The following is a 22,972-nucleotide window of genomic DNA, read 5'->3' on the forward strand; positions in this document are numbered from 1 at the left end:
ATACAATGCTGTACTCCAGACGTACATCCTCAGAAATTTCTTCCTCAAATTAAGGCCGGTATTTGATATTAGTAGACTTCTCTTGGCCAAAAATGCCTTTTTTGCCATGGCGAGTCTGCTTTTGATGTCCTCCTTGCTCCGTCCGTCATTGGTTATTTTACTGCCTAGGTAGCAGAATTCCTTAACTTCATTGACTTCGTGACCATCAATCCTGATGTTAAGTTTCTCGCTGTTCTCATTTCTACTACTTCTCATTACCTTCGTCTTTCTCCGATTTACTCTGAAACCATACTGTGTACTCATTAGACTGTTCATTCCGTTCAGCAGATCATTTAATTCTTCCTCACTTTCACTCAGGACAGCAATGTCATCAGCGAATCGTATCATTGTTATCCTTTCACCTTGTATTTAATTCCACTCCTGAACCTTTCTTTTATTTCCATCATTGCTTCCTCGATGTACAGATTGAAGAGTAGGGGCGAAAGGCTACAGCCTTGTCTTACACCCTTCTTAATACGAGCACTTCGTTCTTGATCGTCCACTCTTATTATTTCCTCTTGGTTGTTGTACATATTGTATATGACCCGTCTCTCCCTATAGCTTACCCCTGCTTTTTTCAGAATCTTGAACAGCTTGCACCATTTTATATTGTCGAACGCTTTTTCCAAGTCGACAAATCCTATGAAAGTGTCTTGATTTTTCTTTAGCTTTGCTACCATTATTAGCCGTAACGTCAGAATTGCCTCTGTCGTCCCTTTACTTTTCCTAAAGCCAAACTGATCGTCACCTAGCGCATTCTCAATTTTCTTTTCCATTCTTCTGTATATTATTCTTATAAGCAGCTTCGATGCATGAGCTGTTAAGCTGATTGTGCGATAATTCTCGCACTTGTCAGCTCTTGCCGTCTTCGGAATTGTGTGGATGATGCTTTTCCGAAAGTCAGATGGTATATCGCCAGACTCATATATTCTACACACCAACTTGAATAGTCGATTTGTTGTCACTTCCCCCAATGATTTTAGAAATTCTGATGGAATGTTATCTAATCCTACTGCCTTATTTGACCGTAAGTCCTCCAAAGCTGTTTTAAATTCCGATTCTAATACTGGATCCCCTATCTCCTCTAAATCGACTCCTGTTTCTTCTTCTATCACATCAGACAAATCTTCACCCTCATAGAGGCTTTCAATGTATTCTTTCCACCTATCTGCTCTCTCCTCTGCATTGAACAGTGGAATTCCCGTTGCACTCTTAATGTTACCACCGTTGCCTTTAAAGTCACCAAAGGTTGTTTTGACTTTCCTGTATGCTGAGCCTGTCCTACCGACAATCATATCTTTTTCGATGTCTTCACATTTTTCCTGCAGCCATTTCGTCTTAGCTTCCCTGCACTTCCTTTTTATTTCATTCCTCAGCGACTAGTATTTCTGTATTCCTGATTTTCCCGGAACATGCTTGTACTTCCTCCTTTCATCAATCAACTGAAGTATTTCTTCTGTTACCCATGGTTTCTTCGCAGCTACCTTCTTTGTACCTATGTTTTCCTTCCCAACTTCTGTGATGGCCCTTTTTAGAGATGTCCATTCCTCTTCAACTGTACTGCCTACTGCGCTATTCCTTATTGCTGTATCTACAGCGTTAGAGAACTTCAAACGTATCTCATCATTCCTTAGTACTTGCGTAACCCACTTCTTTGCGTATCGATTCTTCCTGACTAATGTCTTGAACTTCAGCCTACTCTTCATCACTACTATATTGTGATCTGAGTCTATATCTGCTCCTGGGTACGCCTTACATTCCAGTATCTGATTTCGGAATCTCTGTCTTACCATGATGTAGTCTAATTGAAATCTTCCCGTATCTCCCGGCCTTTTCCTAGTATACCTCCTCCTCTTGTGATTATTGAACAGGTTATTCGCTATTACTAGCTGAAACTTGTTACAGAAGTCAATTAGTCTTTCTCCTCTTTCAGTCCTTGTCCCAAGTCCATATTCTCCTGTAACCTTTTCTTCTACACCTTCCCCTACAACTGCATTCCAGTCGCCCATGACTATTAGATTTTCGTCCCCCTTTACATACTGCATTACCCTTTCAATATCCTCATACACTTTCTCTATCTGTTCATCTTCAGCTTGCGACGTCGGCATGTATACCTGAACTATCGTTGTCTGTGTTGGTCTGCTGTCGATTCTGACAAGAACAACCCGGTCACTGAACTGTTCACAGTAACACACCCTCTCTCCTACCTTTCTATTCATAACGAATCCTACACCTTTTATACCATTTTATGCTGCTGTTGATATTAACCGATACTCATCTGACCAGAAATCCTTGTTTTTTTTCCACTTCACTTCACTGACCCCTACTATATCTAGACTGAGCCTCTGCATTTCCCTTTTCAGATTTTCTAGTTTCCCTACCACGTTCAAGCTTCTGACATTCCACGCCCCGACTCGTAGAACGTTATCCTTTTGTAGATTATTCAACCTTTTTCTCATGGTAACCTCCCCCTTGGCAGTCCCCTCCCGGAGATCCGAATGGGGGACTATTCCGGAATCTTTTGCCAGTGGAGAGATCATGACACTTCTTCAATTACAGGCCACATGTCCTGCGGTTACACGTTACGTGTCTTTAGCGCAGTGGTTTCCATTGCCTTCTGCATCCTCATGTCGTTGATCATTGCTGATTCTTCCGCCTTTGGGGGCAGTTTCCAACCCCTAGGACAAGAGAGTGCCCTGAACCTCTATCCGCTCCTCCGCCCTCTTTGACAAGGCCGTTGGCAGAATGAGGCTGACTTCTTATGCCGGAAGTCTTCGGCCGCCAATGCTGATTATTTATCAAAATTTAGGCAGTGGCGGAGATCGAACCGGGACCGAAGACGTTTTGGTTATGAATCAATGATGCTACCACCGACATTTACTAAAAACATAAACACATTCGACAAATATATTTCAAGCGTAGAATATAAAGAATGGCACCTAAATGTTGTATTGCCCAGAGCCTGTAATTAAAGGTAGTTAGAATCAAATCATCACATAAAAAATTAAAGGCTCTTTCAACAGTATGGTGCAATTGAGTTTTAGATAGAGTCCCAGTGACACATTAAGGGGGCACAAAGAAGAACAACAAATGCAGAATAAAAAATTCACACTCTTAGTCTATAGACATTTCAGGCAGATACCAACACAATATAGGAGAACAGATTAATCATGTCAGACTATCATATCTCTGCGATCCAGCACCTCTACCAACTACCCACTTCTACCATTAAATTCATCAGGTAAAAATCTGCCTACACAACAATTTTCACCAGAAATCTTGTAACTTATAGGTACTTGCAATATGGTTTACTCCCTCAGCGTGACATCAAATAATGCAGAGAACTCCCATTCTGAGAAACGTTAACATATGCGATCGGTGCATAAGGAAACATCTTACAAGATAAATTATTCAGATCACAGAGTGAGGCCTGTAATATAATAACTGTAATGAACCGTTCCACCCAATACTTGGAAGGAACGTCGTCCGCAGAAAACAGTACTTACTGTACACGGCTTTGAATCTGAGAACTTGTCAACTGACAAAGAATCACAGCATGCCACCAAAGCGTACTCATGATCTCTTCTCTAATGCCGGCAGCTGTGGCCGAGAGGTTCTAGGACCTTCAGTCAGGAACCGCGCTGCTGCTACGGTCGCCGGTTCGAATGCTGCCTCGGGCATGGATGTGTGTGATGTCGTTATGTTTACGTAGTTCTAAGTCTAGGGGACTGATGACCTCAGATGTTAAGTATCATAGTGCTTAGAGCCATTCTTTAATCTTCTGCATATCTTTCTGGGGTTGCTTACTCTCTTGCTACTGGATAGAGATACTGACTATCCTCCTGATAGATGATTTCCTCGTACGCCCAGCCATCTCCTTCACTGCCGTTGGTTCATATAACCGCCCAGCTCCATGGTATGAAGGCTCAGTTGACCCCATCTTGGCTGCTGGCCACAGACTCGCACCCCTTGTTGTTTTGCATGGCACTACCACAGCACAGACATACACTGATGTTTTAAACACCTTCTTGTTTTCCATGTTGAAGAGTGATTCAGGGATGGCGATTGCATCTTCCAACACGATCGAGCACCTGTTCATAATGCACGGCCTGTGGCGGAGTGGTTACACGATAGTAACATCCCTGTAAAGGACTTGCCTGTACAAAGTCCTGACTTCATACATGATTAGGAACGCAGACTTCGTGCCAGGCCTCACCGACCGACATCGATACCTCTCCTCAGTGCAGCACTCCGTGAAGAATGGGGTGCAGTTCCCTATCTGATTGAATGTCGTGCCTGCGAGAGTGGAAGCTGTCTTCAAGGCTAAGGGTTGGCCAACACCATATTGAATACCAGCATTACTGATGGAGGGCACCACGAACTTGTGAGTCATTTTCAGCCAGGTGTCCGGGTACTTTTGATCACATAGTATGTGTATGGTCTAAGTTTTATCGAACTATGTTAAGGATCAGTCACAGATCAAATTACTTTCATTCTAAATTATTGCACTCCAGTGAACAATACGATCAGCACAAATTATAATGTTGATTCCAGCATTACCGATGGAGGGCGCCACCAATTTGTAAGTCATTTTGAGCCAGGTGTCCGGATACTTTTGATCACATAGTGTAGCTGCCTCAAAGTTTAATTGATGTACCTTTGAGACCGAAAAACATCCGCTGCTAATATTCCGTTAGAAGAACCACATTTGTCGAGCGAAATATGAGATGTATTGTTTTATTATATTTTGACATTATTGAAAAATTCCATTGTTGCTGTTTAAGTTCGTGTTAATATGAAGGGAAGACACGTAGTTCGTAAGTTGTATTTCATGAACGTGAAATTAGTGGGACTGGATATATTCTGATAGAGTTTCCATTGTCGGGAGATTCAACCCTCCCCCTTCCCCTCATGCCTATGAGATCATGCACCATTGCCAGATTTTCTGCACCCCCTCTGCAGTAAGCCATTTGGTCTGTGGATAAAACAGCAGGAAATACAAAAATTGGTGGGACCTTTAAAATACCCAAGGTTGTTCCCTAAAACTCTGACATCACTATGACAGTATGGCACTTGTTTTAAGTGTAATTTGGTGGGCTACTCAAAAATCCAATTATCTTATTTACCAAATATAAAAAACAAAGCATTATTCTGTTGTGAAATTCAAATATCGAAGGTAGTCAACCTGGGGATGCTGACACAGCCCCTTCACGTCAAACTCCAAGATGGGGAGGTTCCTAAGCATACTTGTGCAGTCCTGTGACATCGGAATTCAAGAAAAAGATTCATTATGTTGTACCTCATCATACTGATGATGTCCTACGATGTCAGACTCTAAGTTGGTGAACCAGTAGGTCAGATCTGAATATACTAGTGCAGGCTGCATGGCTGTAAGGCGTCCCAACTCCCTGGTGCTTTCACAGTGGGCAATTCACTCACACTAAGTTTAGAATCCTATCCAAGTACAAGTGGTAGGAAAGATAAAAATCATTGGTTTTCTGCACTACTATGATGTTTCCTGTCAGAGTCCACTTGCCTTAAGCTTAAGTCCACTTGTGCTATCCTTCAACAATTTGCCTCATCCAGTTGCAGACCCACTTGTGCTGCTGACAGCATCACTGAGATTTGACGGGACAAGTTGTACCTTTATTGGAACAAATATTACACTGGAGAGAGTCCCCACCCTGCCCCCATGTCTGGCATCATGCTAAGTGTAGTCAACTCACCCACACCACTGCCACCACTGAGGATCAGGCCTTGAGCATCAAATTTCATTCGCAAGACTCATGGTGGGACCAGTACCGCAGCTACCAACTGCCTCGTCACATTGGGGAAATGGTGCAGGGACACCGCGTGCATTGGTTTTTCTGCCCATCACGAACAGCAGAATAGCAGTTCTGTTTGCAACACTAATACGTTATTTGTGATGGCCTGCAACCACATTCAATTTGGCCTAAGTTATTATGATAGGAAAGTTGGAAAATGGAAAGAGCATAAATATGCTTTAACCTACGTTCAAAAATAGTGGAAAATTCAAAACTCTCCAAAGTCTAAAATGAACAATAGCCCACACATACCTTCCTTGTGGAATTTCAGGAAATGAAATAAGCACTTGTGCAATGTCTCATGATCTAAAATGAGATTTACACTTCATTCCTCTAAAATTCACCACAAAAAATTATGTGTGGAGTGGATAGAAGCTCTTCAAATAGGCACCAACGAAATCCGAACAAGAATCGCCATGGCCAAAGCTGCTTTCTACAAGAAGAGGACTCTGCTGACCAGCAAATTGAGTTTGGCATTGAGGAAAAAACTGATAAGGGGCTACATTTGGAGCGTTGCACTCTATGGAGCAGAGAGATGGACCATGAGAAAGAAGGATAAAAAATACTTATAGTGCTTTGAAATGTAGTGCTGGAGAGAATGGAAAAGATCAAGTGGACAGATCGCATAAAAATGACGATGTACTGTGAAGAGTAGGAGAGAAGAGAAGTATTCTGCGTACAATTCTTCAGAGAAAGGCCAACTGGACTGGACATGTACTTAGACACGAGGGACTCGTACATGATGTCATCGAAGGGAAACTCAAAGGAAACGCAGGACGAGGAAGAAGAAGAATTCAACATCTGGACGACATGAAAGATGGAAGGAGATACAATAGACTGAAGGAAGAAGCTGAAGACAGCGAACAGTGGAATCACAAATTCTCCGTACGAAGACATGGACCTGCCACTAGGCAGAACACTACGTAATAATAATAACGTACCTCATTTATAGCAAAACCTCCAGCTCTCTGAAACACATGTCAGTCTTATATAACCACACCATGTATCAAACACATTTGAGAATGAAACATTCTTATACTTAGTTACAGGTTGGATCACGATCATTAAAAGTGCGACTATTGTAGGTGAAGGGAAAACATCTGCATTTTACTACAGCTGATAGCGTATATGTGCAAAACATTTCTACCTAAAGAATTATCAGTAGTGCCACAGACAAGACTCTGTTTCTTTCTGTCAGACGAGAAACATAACTGGGCAGTGACACACAATACTACGCAGCCTGTTTTGCTACCTGCTGTCCAGGAAGTGCAGGATTCTTCATAGGCAGAACACAGTTGCATGAATCACACACACACACACACACACACACACAGCCCAGTGAAACAGTGACGGCCGATATCACCAACAGTGGCGTGCTCTGATGGCGGAAAGTCTAAAGGATTGGAGTGACGCATGACATTGCGAGTGGAGCCCAATGCTGCTGATTTGCAACAGGTTTTCATGATCGTAATTGGTTGCTTTGGTTTTTCTGTCTGCTAGCAATGTAAAACAAAAAAAATGAAGTGCATAATACAGAATATCATTTACTTTTACGACAACATTCGTCTATTTTGTGTTGAAATCAATGAATATTATACCTTTCGCCTTGGTTACACGTACCTGTTATGATACAAGTAGAATATCTCTGATTTCATTCTATATCCCTTGTCATACATACTAGAAAAACAATCCAGACCTCTAAAACTGATCCATACAAGCAGCTTCTATGTTGTCTTCTTTATAGAGCCTGGCATTTACCGAGCACCTTTCCAGCAAATTCGAGTCTTCCATATACTTTTCCTACTGCTTTTTTCGAGTGATTTTTCTCATTCATTTACATTAGTCTGTATACTGAAGAACAAAAATAAGGTATTCACTCAGTTTTAAACTCAAAAAATGATACTGCATCAAGTGTCATGAAATTCTTTTTAGATTATAGTGAAGGAGTTGCAATTTTTTTAATCATTCCAACGTTATGCATAGTATCCTCTAAGAACTCAGTGGTTCGTCAGTGAAATGCGATTCATGCCATCGGTATGTGCACTGAACAAGTGTCAGAACACACAATATTAACTTAGTAATGAGCTCAGTCGTTAGGACCTTATTTTACAGTGAAATCGTCTTAGCTGTGCTGCATTGGTTCACTGGGGACACACTTGCAAGCACTGTACAGTTACTTGCCATATTCCTCACAAAGTAGGCAAAGCAGCTTGACAGTGAACATGCAACGTCACTCTACATAAGGCTCTTTGTACCAATGCCAAGTTTTATTCATGTTATAAGATTCAGAGATCTTATAGTTACCATTGTGAAGTGTCATAGTAAGAATGATTATCTGTAAAACTTACACCACAAATGAAAATACATCCATTTGTATGGAAATATCCAACTCAGTGTCTTGAATTACTGCTGTTACAAATTGCACTGCAGTTCACATGACAGTTTAGAATTGTCGACAAAACAACCATGATAACGAACCAGTTCTACAGTAGTATCTTTCACATGTATAATTGCAAGTGTAGAGCTCACAAATAGTAACGTCCTGGATATGTTGAGATCAGACATATTTGATGGCTAAGACATCAACGTGAGTGTTCCGTCGACAACGGCAGCACAATTTGACACTTATACCATACAGGGTGCACATGTGGGAAATCATACTATAGAACCTCCAGCAGGTATGTGGTTGGTATGGTGCAGTTGGAAGTGTGGTGGTTGTTCTAGTAGCACATTCAGTTTCAAACACAAGATCTCATGGTGAATTCAGTAAGGTGGCAATAGTAGATTCACAACGAAGATACTGAACCACACTGAGTCCAGAATTAAAGCAACAAACGAAAATGTTGCAAGGTTGCTTTCGTTTTCCCACAAAAATGTATAAACAAGTGATAGTAAAGTAAAACAATGTAAAGAATACAGAACGTAAACAACTGCAACACGCATAACGGAAGACAAAAATGTTGTTCGTTTTCTCCAACTTAATGGATTAGTACACACATTCCGATAACTGATTAATGTGCTTAGTATAGGGTGTGACACAATCTGGCAGCCATACAGGCTTGACAACGAGGGGGCTTCCAGTGAATGATGTCCTCAGTCTCATGTTGAGTCGGTCCTCCCTGCACAGCTGCTCGCAGTGTTGGAGAGTTGTTAGTGGATGCTGAAGTGAGGCAAGCTGTGTCCCTACTGTATCCCAGACCTGCCCTGTGGGATTCAAGTCGGAAGAGCGAAAAGGCCGCTCCATGCGGTTAATATCTTCCGTTTCAAGCTCTATGATCTATGAGGTCGAGCATTATCGTCCATCAATACGGAGGCTTATTTATAACATTCTAGTAGGACACGCCGGTCTTAGTTTTGAAAAATTCGAGAAAAAATGTGGGACGGAATGGTAATCCCGGACGCGTGCTGTAGTCCATTTAGCAGCACGCTTGCCATTGGATAGTTGGAGAAGAGCGAAGTCCGTTATCTATTGATGCCATCTGTTGCACCCCTCAACAACCGCAAATGAGGTTCCAAGATCTCGTTACGATACGTGACAGCAGTTAAACCTTGCTGCCTGACCTGCACAATTTCATGAAGAGGGGTTCGAGTTGTCAACATAATCCCTGCCCACACCATTAGGGATCCACCTCGATATCGGGCTCTATCCATAATGTTTGGGTCCCGATATCATGTTCCACGTTGCGAACCCCTTGACAACTACTCTCCAGACTAAACTGGGACTCAACTGTGAAAACAACATTGTGTCACTGTTCGGCCACTCAGGTGGCATGTTGATGACTCCACTCTTGACATTTCTTTCCGTGAAGACGCGTCAGAGTTGGACATACAGCAGCTATCTACAATTAAAACCACTCTGTAGAAGCCCTTTTCACACCATCTGCCTTGATACAAGACGTCCAGTGGATGCTGACAGCTCACATGCCAGTATCCGTGTAGTACTAAGGCGGTAGCGTCGTGATCTTACAGCAAAATAACGGTCATCTCTTCTGGAATCGCATGTGATCGTCTCTTCCCTGGTCTTCGGGATACAGTTTCGGTCTGTAAACACTGTCGCCACATCAAAGAAACAACAGAACGATTCACACTAAGCCATCAGTCGACATCAGTTTGCGACTATTCTGCTTCCTTTATTTCTCGGGCCCTCCACCGCAGAGGATCTGGTAGTCATCTTATCTGTGCCATACTGCACCGTCTGTGACGTTGTATGCAGCGACTGTGGATGTGGGGCTACCCAGTAAACACTACATCGTTTCGTAGGTCATCACTAGCATGGTTGTCCGTTGACCGGAATGCCATCTTCCGTGCAGAATATGATCGTACGGACACCTGGTTGACAGTTTGTATGATTTTGGACATGTTGAGAGCCCTTCCTGGCAAAATGTAACAATGCAGACGCGATCGAAATGGGGTATTGACCGTCTAGACATGATTGAACTGCAGACAGAACGAGCAGTGTACCTCCTGGTGGAATAGCTGGAATTGATCTGCTGTCGTACCACCCCCCGCCCCCCTCCCCCCACGGCCAATAGGCGCTGCTCGTGCATGTTGTTTACATCTTTGGGCGAGTTTAGTGACATTTATGAACAGTCAAAAGGACTGTGTCTGTGACAGAATATCCACAGTCAACGTCTATCTTCATGAGTTCTGGGAACGGGGCTGACACAAAACTTTTTTTTTGATGTGTGTATTTACATTCTTAGTATGAAATATTTCAGTATACCCTAATGTATTTCTGTACGAGCTGTTATGAACGTGTATTATAAACACGTTTCAGTTAAATAAATAACTGTCTTCCCAATACTGCTGATATCAGCGGCACTGCCAATGTTATGTGCCTCACACAGAGGTGCAGTTTTGTTACTATCTCTGCCCGTGTTTTGGTGTACACTGAGGAGCCAAAGTCATGGGATAACTCCTAATATCGTGTTGGACTTCCTTTTCCCGGCGCGCTGCGTCATCTCGATGTGGCCCGGACTCGACAAGTAGTTGGAATCTCCTGCAGAAATAGTTTGCCATTCTGCCTCCGTAGCTGTCCATAATTTCGAAACTATTGCCCATGCAGGATTTTGTGCTCGAACTGACCTGTCGATTACGTCACGTATATGTTCGATGGGATTTTTGCCGAGTGATCTGGATAACTAAATCGTTTCGCTCGAATTATTCAGAACGTTCTTCAAACCAATCACGAACAGTGGTGCTGCAGTGACATGGTGCATTATCATCCATAAATTTCCATCCCGTTTAGGAACATGAAGTCCACGAATGGCTCAAATTACAAATTGGATAGAGGACCCAGTCCATGCCTGTAAACACAGGGCCCTTCATTATGGAGCCACCAGCAGTTTGCACATTGTCTTGTTGACAACTTGAATTCAAGGGTTCGTGGGATCTTGAAGCTACCATATGCCCTTACCAACTGAAATACGGGCTCAACTAACCAGGCCGTGGTTTTCCACTTGTCTAGGGTCACGACAGTAGACGGGCTGCAGGCAATGTCATGCTGTAAGCAAAGCCACTCGCGTCAGTCGTCTACTGTCATAGCTCGAAACATCAGATTTCGTCGCACTGTCCTAACGGATACATTCGTCGTACGTCCCACATTGATTTCTGCCGTTATTTCGCGCAGTGCTGCTTGGCTGTTAGCACTGACAACTCTAAGCAAACACGGCTGTTCTCGCTCGTTAAATGAATAACAGTCGACCATTGCGCTGTCGATGGGGAGAAGTAATGCATTAAACGTGGTACTCTCGGCACAGACATGACACGGTAGATCTCAAAATATACTCTGTTTCCCGAATGTAGTGTCCCATGCACCTACTCCATTTACCATTCCACGTTCACACTCTTCTTATTACCATCATGCGGTCGTAATCATGTCAGAAACCTTTTCACAATCACTGAGAGCAACTACCTTCTTCTTGGATTTTTCGTTTACCTTTATTTCAATCCTTCCCCCCCCCCCCCCCCACCACCCCTCCCCGTATGGGCCAGGGGTGGGCTGTCAGCGGTACAATATTCCACTGTACACGATTAAATTTTTTTTAACGATAATTAGAAACAAAGTATGGGACTGTCTTTTGTTTTAAATTAAGAGCCAAAGATGAACATTTAAAGAAACGAAAATATAACATCTTAAAAACACATCACAGAAGATGAATTTCTGTAAATAAATATGAAGAAACTTCACAAATTGAGAAGTATTGTTGGAGAGAGTATGTTCCATAGGGTAGAGGAATGTGGGTAAAAGGATAGGAGTCTGTTAAGTAGGAAAATTATGGAGGTGATAGGTAGAAGTTGAGATGGACAGTAGGAAATACAGTAGGTGAAAAAGACAGAGGATGAGGAGCAGTGAGTTGTGTGGATATGGTAATGGTTACAAGAGGGAAGGGATGGGGATGGATGGAAAGGGAAAAAGAGAGAGGAACACTTTCGTGGAGTGGGACGTGAGGTGGAGGAGAGCTAAATTTGGTAGAAAGGATAAATACCAGGGCGCATCCCATTGTCTGGAAGAGGAGTTGGTTGAAGTTGCGTTTCGATAAGAGATGGACTGTGTTTAGGTGTAGGGACGAAGGGATGCGTTTGTGAAGGCGCAGCCACATACCATAGGTGGTGATCAGAGGACCACAATGGAATTAAGATTCTAGTCTGTGAGCAGTATAGCAGATGTGAAGGTATTCCATGTGGGTGAGGGGGGTGGGAATTTTATTAGATAATAAGGGAACCATGTGTGGAAGGTAAACGGATGCAGAAAGCAAGACGACGGTGCATGGCGTTCGAGGCTCAGGAGGGGCGAAGATCTGTGCAACATTTGCGTAACAGAGGATGGGCCAGATCAGAATTATATGAGTGTGGAGGATAGTGAAGGCGTGAAATCCTCAAGTTCAACCTATTAAGAGTTTCAACAATGTCCCTCTATTGTGGATTTCCCGTTGGAGTTCAGTAGGTGAGGATTCCACGTCAGGTGCTGGCCGAGCGTTCGTCCAAGTTGTTTTAGCGTGTTAGTTAAGGTACAAATCATGGAGGCGGGATGTGCAGGTGGTTCGTCCTATAATTATTGCTTTGGTTTACTAGGGGTTGATCTTGAGGAGCCGTTTGTTACACCAGGAAGCTGGGTGGGGTGCATTTGGAGGGATCGTTGGGATATATGGAGTGTAGGGTGGAGGGCGAGAAAAGTGGTGTCATTAGCATACTGAAGGAGGTGGACTGGTGGGGATGGTTTGGGCAAGTCAGCAGTGTAGAGGAGGTGAAGGAGAGAAGAGAGGACGGAACCTTGGACCACTTCTGCAGTAGGTTAGATGGTTCAGGAATTGGTATTGTTAATAGTCACGAAACGCTGGGCGACACAGCTTTTTTTTTCTTTATTACTAATTTCACACCTGATATAGGTAGGCCAGCAGCGGCATACCACGCCGCTCTTCGGCCACAGATAAAACTAATGATACAAAAGAAGACAATCGCAGAACAGATATGGTGGATATACAAACGTAAACATAAAAAATTAAAATACGCAGAGCCATTCAAGGGCGCAGAGTCCAAAATAAAAATGTTCAGACACGTGGACACGCACAGAGATAACAGATGACACACGCGAACGTTGGAGCACAAACGATTAAACACTGGAACACTTGAGCACGAACACGACCGCACACACGAACACTAGGCGATGATCTCTGGCGCGCGAAATTTCACTATACATGTACGAGACCTGCCAAAAGGAGAAAAAAGGGGGGAGGAGGGAGAGGGGTGTAGATGCCAGGGGCAGAGGAGATGGAGGAAAGAAGGTAGAGGGTAGGGGAAGCCCAGGGGGAGAAGGGAGGGACGAAGGGAGGAGGGAGAGAAGAGACAGAGGGTGCCCTCGGGAAAAAACACAGGGTGCAGTAGAGGAGGATCAAAGTTGGTAGGAGGGGTAGATGGAGGGGATGAGGGCATCATCAGGGAGGGGGAGATGGTGGAAGCCACCATGGATGAGGGTATGCAGATGGGATGTGGGAATGCAGGCGCAGCAGCAGACAGGGGTGGGAGAGGATGAGAGAGACAAGTGGGTGAGGGGGATCAAGTTTGTGGGAGGTGCGGGAACGGAATAAGGTCATACAGGATCCGCATTGGGGAGGGGAAATCGATAGGCGAGGGATTTTTAAAAGGTAGTAGGGGCGGAGATTCAGGCGGGATGAGCGTAGCAGAGGATAGGACGGATAAGGGATTTATAGGTGTGGAGGATGGTGGAGTGGTCCATACCCCACGTGCGGCCAGAAAGGAGCTTGAGGAGATGGAGTCGGGACCGTGCCTTGGCTTGGATTGTCCGGAGATGGGGGGTCCAGGAGAGGCGACGGTCAAGGGTACAGTCAAGATACATATGGGTGGGGGAGAGGGCGATAGGACGGCCATAAATGGTGAGATAGAAGTCGAGAAGACGGAAGGAAGGGGGGGTTTTAACTACAGTGATCGCCTGGGTCTTGGAAGGATTGACCTTTAGTAACCACTGGTTAAACCAAGCGGTGAACCGGTCAAGATGTGACTGGAGAAGGTGTTGGGAGCGTTGCAGGGTGGGGGCGAGGGCAAGGAAGGCATACAGCTTTTTTTTTCTTTATTGTGATTTTTATCACCTTACACGAGGCGGGCTGTTAGCAGCTGAGTACGCCGCTCTTCAGCCTTGAGGTTTACAATAAGTAATACATAGAGGGGGCACAGAGAATACAATCAAAACGGCGGGCAAAAGAATGTAGACAATAAAATAACAGAAAAACATGGAGCCGTTCACGCTGGACAAGAAAATATCACTGACACTAGTTGACACGGCGCACAAATCATGGATGGTGGCGACGGTACACGTGAACAGTGGCGGCGTGTCGGCGAACAAACACTATACATAAACGAAGGCACACACACGAGCCACTGATGGCGATGACCTCCGGCGTGCAAATGTTCACTGTGCGTGTGCGAGTCCAGGGACCTGCCAAGAGAGGAGGAGGAGGAAGGGGAGTGGGAGAGTGAGAGGGGAGAGCAGAGATGCCACAGGCAGGGGAGATATGGGGAGGGAGGAAGGGGGAGGGGAAGCCCAGGGGAAGAGGGGTGGACGGAGGGGACGGGGAAAATTAAAGAGAAGGGAAGGGAAGAGAAGGAAAGGACACTGGAAGTGGGGGGTGGGGCAGGGTCAAAGTTGATTGGAGGGGTAGATGGAGGGGAGGAGGACATCATCAGGGAGGGGGAGCTGGTGGAAGCCACCTTGGGAGAGGGTAAGGAGCGTTGAGAGATGGAGACCTGGTGGGACGTGGAAATACAGGTGCGGCAGCAGGCGGGAGTGGGAGAGGATCGTGGAGACTAGCAGGTGAGGAGGATCGAGCTTATGGGAGGTGTACAGGATCCGTGTCCTTTCAAGGAAAAGGAGGAGGTGGGGGAAGGGGATGAGATCGTACAGGATCCGCGTGAGGGAGGGGAGACAGATGCGATAGGCGAGGCGGAGAGCATGGTGGTCAAGGATTTGGAGGGATTTATAAAAGGTAGGGGGGGGGGGGGGCGGAGATCCAAGCCGGATGGGCATAACAAAGGATAGGGTGGATGAGGGATTTATAGGTGTGGAGGATGGTGGAGGTGTCCAGACCCCACGTACAGCTGGAGAGGAGCTTGAGGAGACGGAGATGGGAGCGTGCCTTGGCTTGGATTGTCTGGAGGTGGGGAGTCCAGAAGATGCGACGGTCGAGGGTGACGCCAAGGTACTTAAGGGTGGGAGTGAGGGCGATAGGACGGCCATAGATGGTGATAAAGAAATCAAGGAGGCGGAAGGAAGGGGTGGTTTTGCCTACAATGATCGCCTGGGTTTTTAAGGGATTGACCTTGAGCAACCACTGGTTGCACCAAGCAGTGAACCGGTGAAGATGGGATTGGAGAAGGTTTTGGGAGCGCTGCAGGGTGGGGGCAAGGGCAAGGAAGGCGGTGTCATCGGCAAACTGGAGAAGGTGGACGGGGGGTGGAGAAGGTGGACGGGGGGTGACGGCGGCGGCATGTCCACCGTATACTAAAGGTACAGAAGGGGGAAGAAGACATAGCCTTGGGGCACACCGGCGGAGAGAAAAGAAGTGTAGGAATCCGTGTTATGGATGGTGACGTAAGAAGGACGGTGGGAGAGAAGGGAGCCGATCAGACGGACGTAGTTCATGGGAAGGGCGAAGGTTTGGAGCTTGAAGAGGAGACCGGAATGCCATACGCGGTCATAAGCACGTTCGAGGTCCAGGGAGAGGAAGACTGCGGAGCGACGGGAATTAAGCTGTTCAGAAAGGAGATGAGTGAGGTGAAGGAGAAGGTCGTCTGAAGAGAAGGACGGCCGAAAGCCACACTGGGTAACGGGAAGGAGACGGTGCTGGCGGAGATGCTGGTGGATGCGTCGGGTGAGGATAGATTCCAGGACCTTGCTGAAGACTGAGGTAAGGCTGGTGGGACGGTAGGAGGAGACGGCGGATGGCGGTTTGCCGGGTTTAAGGAACATGAGGATACGGGAGGTTTTCCACAGGTCGGGGTAGTAACCGGTGGAAAGGACTACATTGTAGAGCCTGACCTGGGTGGAGAGGAAAGAGACAGGAGCTTCACGAAGGTGACGGTAGGTGACACGATCGTGACCAGGAGCGGTGTTGCGTTTTGTGCAGAGTGTAGCAATGAGATCCTGCGTAGTGATAGGGGCATTGAGTTCCGTGTGTGCAATGTTGTCCAAGTACTGGAAATCAGGTGCGAGGGGAGGGACAGAGGTGTCAGTTCGATCACGGATATCCGGGAAGAGGGTGTAATCGAACTGGGGATCATCGGGGATGGAAAATACATCGGAGAGGTAGGAGGCAAAGTGATTGGCCTTACTAAGGGTGTCAGGAAAAGGGTGATCGTCGTGGAGAAGAGGATAGTAGAGGGAGGGTTTAGTTCCAGTAAGCCGACGGAAGGCTGACCAGAACTTGGACGAGTTGATAGGTAGGGTAGCATTTAAACGGGTGCATGTCTGTCGCCAGTCACGGTGTTTCTTAGCCGCGAGCAAATTACGAATGTGTCGCTGGAGTTGCCGGTGGCGTCGTAGTGTGTCCGGGTCACACGTGCAGACGAAGGCACGGTAGAGACGGCGGGATTCACGGAGGAGGAGGACGGCCTGTGGGGGTAAGGTAGGACGGAGCGGGTGGATGACGTGGGCCTCCACGGCCTCAGACAAGGTCTGCTGGAGAAAGGAGGCGGCATGGGTGACATCATCGGGGTGGTGGTAGGTGAAAGGGTGGCCATCGATCTGGGTGGAGAGGGTATCCTGGTAGGCATTCCAGTTGGCACGGGAACAGTCATGGACGTACTTAGGGGGAGGGTCATTACGAGGGTCGGGGCGGGGGCGACGACCGTCTGAAAAGGTGAGGAGGACAGGGAGATGGTCGCTACCAGGCATACAGCTCAATCCAATCCCCTTTTATATCCTGCGTACGAGGTTTTGCCGCTATCTGTGTATGTGCATATTACCGTCCCATAGATTTTGTCATCTCATTGTATTATAACGTTAGTTGATGAACACAAGTGACGAATGAAGTTGCAGGAATACATTGGCTGTTAAATACGCTGTACTATGAAGTAATGGTTTTTCACTGTGCACAGTGTCAGCCTAAGTACTTATCCGCGATATGAACTCATATCATGTGATACTACAGGTGGTCTATAAGACTAGAAATATGTCTTTTCGATGCTGACATGTCACAGACAGGTCTGAAATATTTATCACATAAATAATGGTTTCAAAGACGTAATAACTTCTGATTCCTAACCGTATATAGGCTGCATTACTTTTCATTTCAGCATGAACATTAGAATGACTATAAAGCCGGAATCATGATAGTGTAAAGTAAATTAACAATCAAATTACGGGAATTTCTTTAAAATGAATGGATAAAAGTTTTACAGTCATTTTCAAAACAAGGTAATTAAGAAATTTTTTGTATTTATAATGCTAAACTGTAATATCTTAAGAAGACAATACATGAATCTATCAGTATAAAAAAATACGCAGTGCTGTTCTCAGAGTTCACGAAAGTAGTCGAGAAAAGGCACATAGGAAATAATGTCGATTAGATCCTTTATGCTGAAAGAAAAAAATTCAGTTGATACCAAAGCGCAAAAGCTCTCTGCGTACAGTCGGTTTCCGAAATGAGCGAGCCCGTTCAGGTAAATTTCCATCACCGGGGAAGCTGCCTCTAGTAATCAGAATGGAGAATGAATGAGGCTTTTGATGAATTTTGCATAATGATTGCATCGTCCATAAGTAATGGGCTCCAGCGTGTGTTTGTTATGCGCGTAGCGTGTGCAGACGCCGCAAAATGACGGCCTCAATACGCGGAGGGTGTGCCGTCATGTGGGAGCAATTTTATGGCAGCTTTTCCGCTCTTGCGAAGAAATACATAAAGGATTTCCACCTATTTACCAATTCCATTATTGATCCTACGAGATAACGTACTATGCACGACTCGGCACACCTAAGGAGACTTTTATTTTAGTTACGCTGTAGTTGATGCACACTACTGGCCATTAAAATTGCTTCACCATTAAGAAATGCAGATGTTAAACGGGTATTCATTGGACAAATATATTATACTAGAACTGACACGTGAATGCATTTTGACGCAATTTGGGTGCATAGATTCTGAGAAATCAGTACCCAGAACAACCACATCTGGCCGTAATAACGGCCTTGATACGTTTTTAGTCAAACAGAGCTTGGATGGCGTGTACAGGTACATCTGCCCATGCAGCTTCAACACCATACCACAGTTCATAAAGAGTAGTGACTGGCGTATTGTGACAAGCCAATTGCTCGGCCACCATTGACCAGACGTTTTCAATTGGTGAGAGATCTGGAGAATGTGCTGGCCAGGGCAGCAGTCGAACATTTTCTGTATCCAGATAGGCGCGTACAGGACCTGCAACATTCGGTCGTAAGGTTTCGCAGGGATAGAATGAAGGGTAGAGCCACGGGTCGTAACACATTTGAAATGTAGAGTCCACTGTTCAAATTGCCGTCAATGCGAACAAGAGGTGACTAAGACGTGTAACCAATGGCACCCCATACCATCACGCCGGGTGATACGCCAGTATGGTGATGACGAATACACGCTTCCAATTTGCGTTCACCGCGATGTCACCAAACACGGATGCGACTATTATGATACTGTAAACAGAACCTTGATTCATCCGCAAAAATGAAGTTTTGCCACTCGTGCACCCAGGTTCGCCGTTGAATAGACCATCGCAGGCGTTCCTGTCTGTGATGCAGCGTAAAGGGTAACTGCAGCCATGGTCTCCGAGCTGATAGTCCATGCTGCTGCAATCGTATCGAACTGTTCGTGCAGATGGTTGTCGTCTTGCAAACGTCCCTATCTGTTGAGTCATGGATCGAGACGTGGCTGCACGATCCGTTACAGCCATGCGGATAAGATGCCGTTGGGATCCAGCACGGCATTCCGTATTACCCTCCTGAACCCACCGATTCCATATTCTGCTAACAGTCATTGGATCTCGACCAGCGCGAGCAGCAATGTAGCTATACGCTAAACCGCAATCGCGATAGGCTACAATCCGACCTTTATCAAAGTCGGACACTTGATGGTAAGCATTTCTCCTCCTTACACGAGGCATCACAACAACGTTTCACCAGGCAACGCCGGTCAACTGCTGTTTGTCTATGAGAAATCGGTTGGAAACTTTCCTCATGTTAGCACGTTGTAGGTGTCGCCACCGCCGCCAACCTTGTGCGAATGCTGTGAAAAGCTAATCATATGTATATCACACATCTTCTTCCTGTCGGTTAAATTCCGCGTCTGTAGCACATCATCTTAGTATTGTAGCAATTTTAATGGCCAGTAGTGTAATTTGAAGAAGATATTTAACGTTTTATATTGGACTACAATCTAGCGTCGTATTCACAACTCTAAAGTGTCGCTCAAAGTTTCAGTTTGATGTTTTCTCACTGACGTTGCAAACAGGATTATGCCCGATAAAAACGCTGGAAAGCTGGTCGATCATCGTTTTGTTTAGTTATTCATTAACATTCAAAAATTAGAAATATTATCAAATTGTGGAAACCAGTAATTTCCGATTGCATGTAGACTATTATTGCTCCTATGTGAGGTCATTAGGTTCTACATAAGACAATTAGTGACGAACACATAAAACAAACAGAAGTTTCTAGATGAATGAAAGTCCAGTAAACTTTTCAGTCGTACTGCTTCTATTGCTTCTAGCACAAAAGTGTCCTTTTTGTAAGTTATAATGTCATACGACAGTTACAGCTAGAAAGAAACCGTAATGAAGGGGAATTTGTTGGTGATAACGGTTCGTATTGTTAGCTAGTAAACAGATAATAATAATACTTAAGAAGTGTATTTTTTGTGCAAAGATACGGAACAGGAAAATGCCTTTTGACATTATCAAAAACGACATTAACACTGGGTGAATCACAGTATCAGTAGTGTTTTCTGCAGTTGTCTACTGCGAGCCGTTTGTGTGCAAAATTTCCGTACCAACACTTGTTTCTGCCATTAAACCTGCATAATTGCTAGGTACGATATTATTTTTACTTACAGTGTGCGTGTGTGTTGCTTTGGTACAGCGCGACATGCTAGTCAGTTGTTTTGTGATAGTCTAAGCAGCAGGTCGTGAATGTAAGACGGGATTTACTAATGGAGGAAAAGCTGACATGCCCATGGTGTATGGAGAGTGTAAGAAGAATGCAGTTCGTTCTTGTAAGGTGTACACAGCGAGATACCGCAATAGACGTCTACAGTTTTGACAGATATTTGTCAGCCTCTTCAAGCAGTCCCGTGTAACTGGAAAGCAGTAAACAACGTAACAAAAGAAAACAAGTCACGACAGAAAAGGGGGAAATTAATGTTCTTGTTGTTGTTGCAGCTAATCTGCACGTTAGTTCCCGCGCAATCGTACGAGGATGCTTCATGAACCAGGCTGGTGTCCTGCTGCACTAGTATTAGTATTAGTCGTAGGAAAGGTGAATTTTGTTAAAATTCAGGAAAGGCGCGGTTGGGCGATGAAGTCCGGGGCCGCTGGCAGTGTGTGGTAATAGTCGGCCGCAAGTAGGCCACGCGTAGTAAACATGGCGCGGAGCTGCAGCGGCGTATTGCACGTACGATTTGTTTGGAGTGATGAAACAAGGAGGCAGGGAAATGTCTCACGTGTTCCATTGCCTTATTGACCGTCCAGAGCTCTGCATTGTACAACGAGAAGTTGCCTGGTAGGCTTAATGACTACCTCCAGAAACTTCGAGTAGCAGATATATCAGTTCATAAATAGGGCAAGAACAAATATTCTGTCTGCATGATTGACAAGAGCTCTCTTATCTTGCACATGACAGAGTACAATGAGGCTACCACTCAGCCGTTTTGAAAATGACTTTTAACGGAAATTTGTGAGAGTATAGCGAGAACACGGTGGTTTTTACCGATGATTCAAAGCAAGTGGACGATGTCAGGTGTCCTGTTATCTTCCCAAATTTTATCTTTAAATATATTTCAAATGCGAGATTTTCGATTAGGCCCTCACCTAAATGGCTTCAGATTCCTCAATGATGACTGTGATCAAGTTCCTTGAACTGTAGAAAACACAAACGCTAAATTGTATTTATGTAGAATGAGGAATATTTATTGCAGGCGGCTTCTAACAGTAGTAATGTATTTTTTGAAATCTATGATACAAATGTGTATTAGGAAACAAAGTATTACTAATACAGCTGTCTGATGCATTTACAAAATACAGGGAATTTGATATTTATGAAGATGTGGAGACAGTACGTTTAAGTTACCAGCATCTGGTTAATATTAATAATTAATGGGTTATCAGGTATCTGCATTAAGAAGGCTTACAAAAAAATGTGTGAACTTTAGAAATCTATCTATCTATCACTTGCGAGTTGTCCAGTGGTTACGCAGGGTGGGCCGTGGCTAATCGGATTTGGCATGTTAATTTTAAGGGGTGGCCGGATGCCCTTCCTGCCGCCACCCTGTATCCCCCCCCCCTCCCCCGCAAACGGAATTAGTGTACCCCAGATGTCGGTGTCTAGTGGAATCCATGAATGTGAATGTGTTCAGATATCTGCGAGTCGTGTAACTGAGGCGGAACGTGGGGACCAGCCTGGTATTCACCTTGTGGGATGTGGAAAACCACCTAAAAACCACATCCAGGCTGGCCTGCACACCGGCTCTCGTCGTCAATCCGCCGGGCGGATTCGATGCGGGGCCGGCGCGCCTACCTTAGTCCAGGAAGTAGCACGTTACAGCTCTCGGCTACCCTGGCGGGTGTGTGAACTTTATAAATATGTGTCATATTTAGTACAGTCTTGCTTGAGATTGAATAGGGTGAGGACAGTTACTGCATCTACTTATTATATCTGTCTGCAGTTATCTTAATTGCTTGTTAATTTTCTGAGTTGCTTAGGGAGCGAGTCACAATATGCTGCGTTCCACTAAATTCCCTGAATTACTCAGGCTGTGGAATCTAAACCGCAGTAGGTATTGTAATACCATTGAGTATGGAGGAAGTTAAAAGTGCTGAGAGGTAGAAAATGACGGGATGGACTTGTATAAAATACGATAAGCAAACTGTGGAGTTCGAGAAGGCTAATTAGACCTCAATTGATTGAAGTACGGAAAAGGTTGCAAAAGATGACGAATGGGTAGCTTAGGAAGATGAAATAGATGAGGCTGAAAATATCAAATACGCGAAATGTCGAAGTACAACATAAATTATTGAATAACGAACATCGTTTTAAATTTAAGTGTCTCAAAGAGAAGATATAAGAACGGCACAAATAAAGCTAAAGGTAATGCAGACGTCTAAAATTTTAGACGGGTATAAAGTGCAAAATGACAGAGCTGGAATCACAGAACAAACGTAATGTTATTGAAGCATGTATCACAATCGAAAGGAGGCGTGCCACTTACATAGAAAATTTTAAGAATCGCTTAGAGACAAGAGAAGCAAATACTTGAGTAAAAAACTGCTCATATAACTAGGCTGTACTAATAAGTACGAAAAGGGAGGCTGAAATTTGAAAGGAACCTATTGACAATATGTACACTGATAAAATCAAA

Source organism: Schistocerca americana, chromosome 6, assembly GCF_021461395.2.
Source record: "Schistocerca americana isolate TAMUIC-IGC-003095 chromosome 6, iqSchAmer2.1, whole genome shotgun sequence".
Classification (NCBI taxonomy): Eukaryota; Metazoa; Arthropoda; class Insecta; order Orthoptera; family Acrididae; genus Schistocerca; species Schistocerca americana.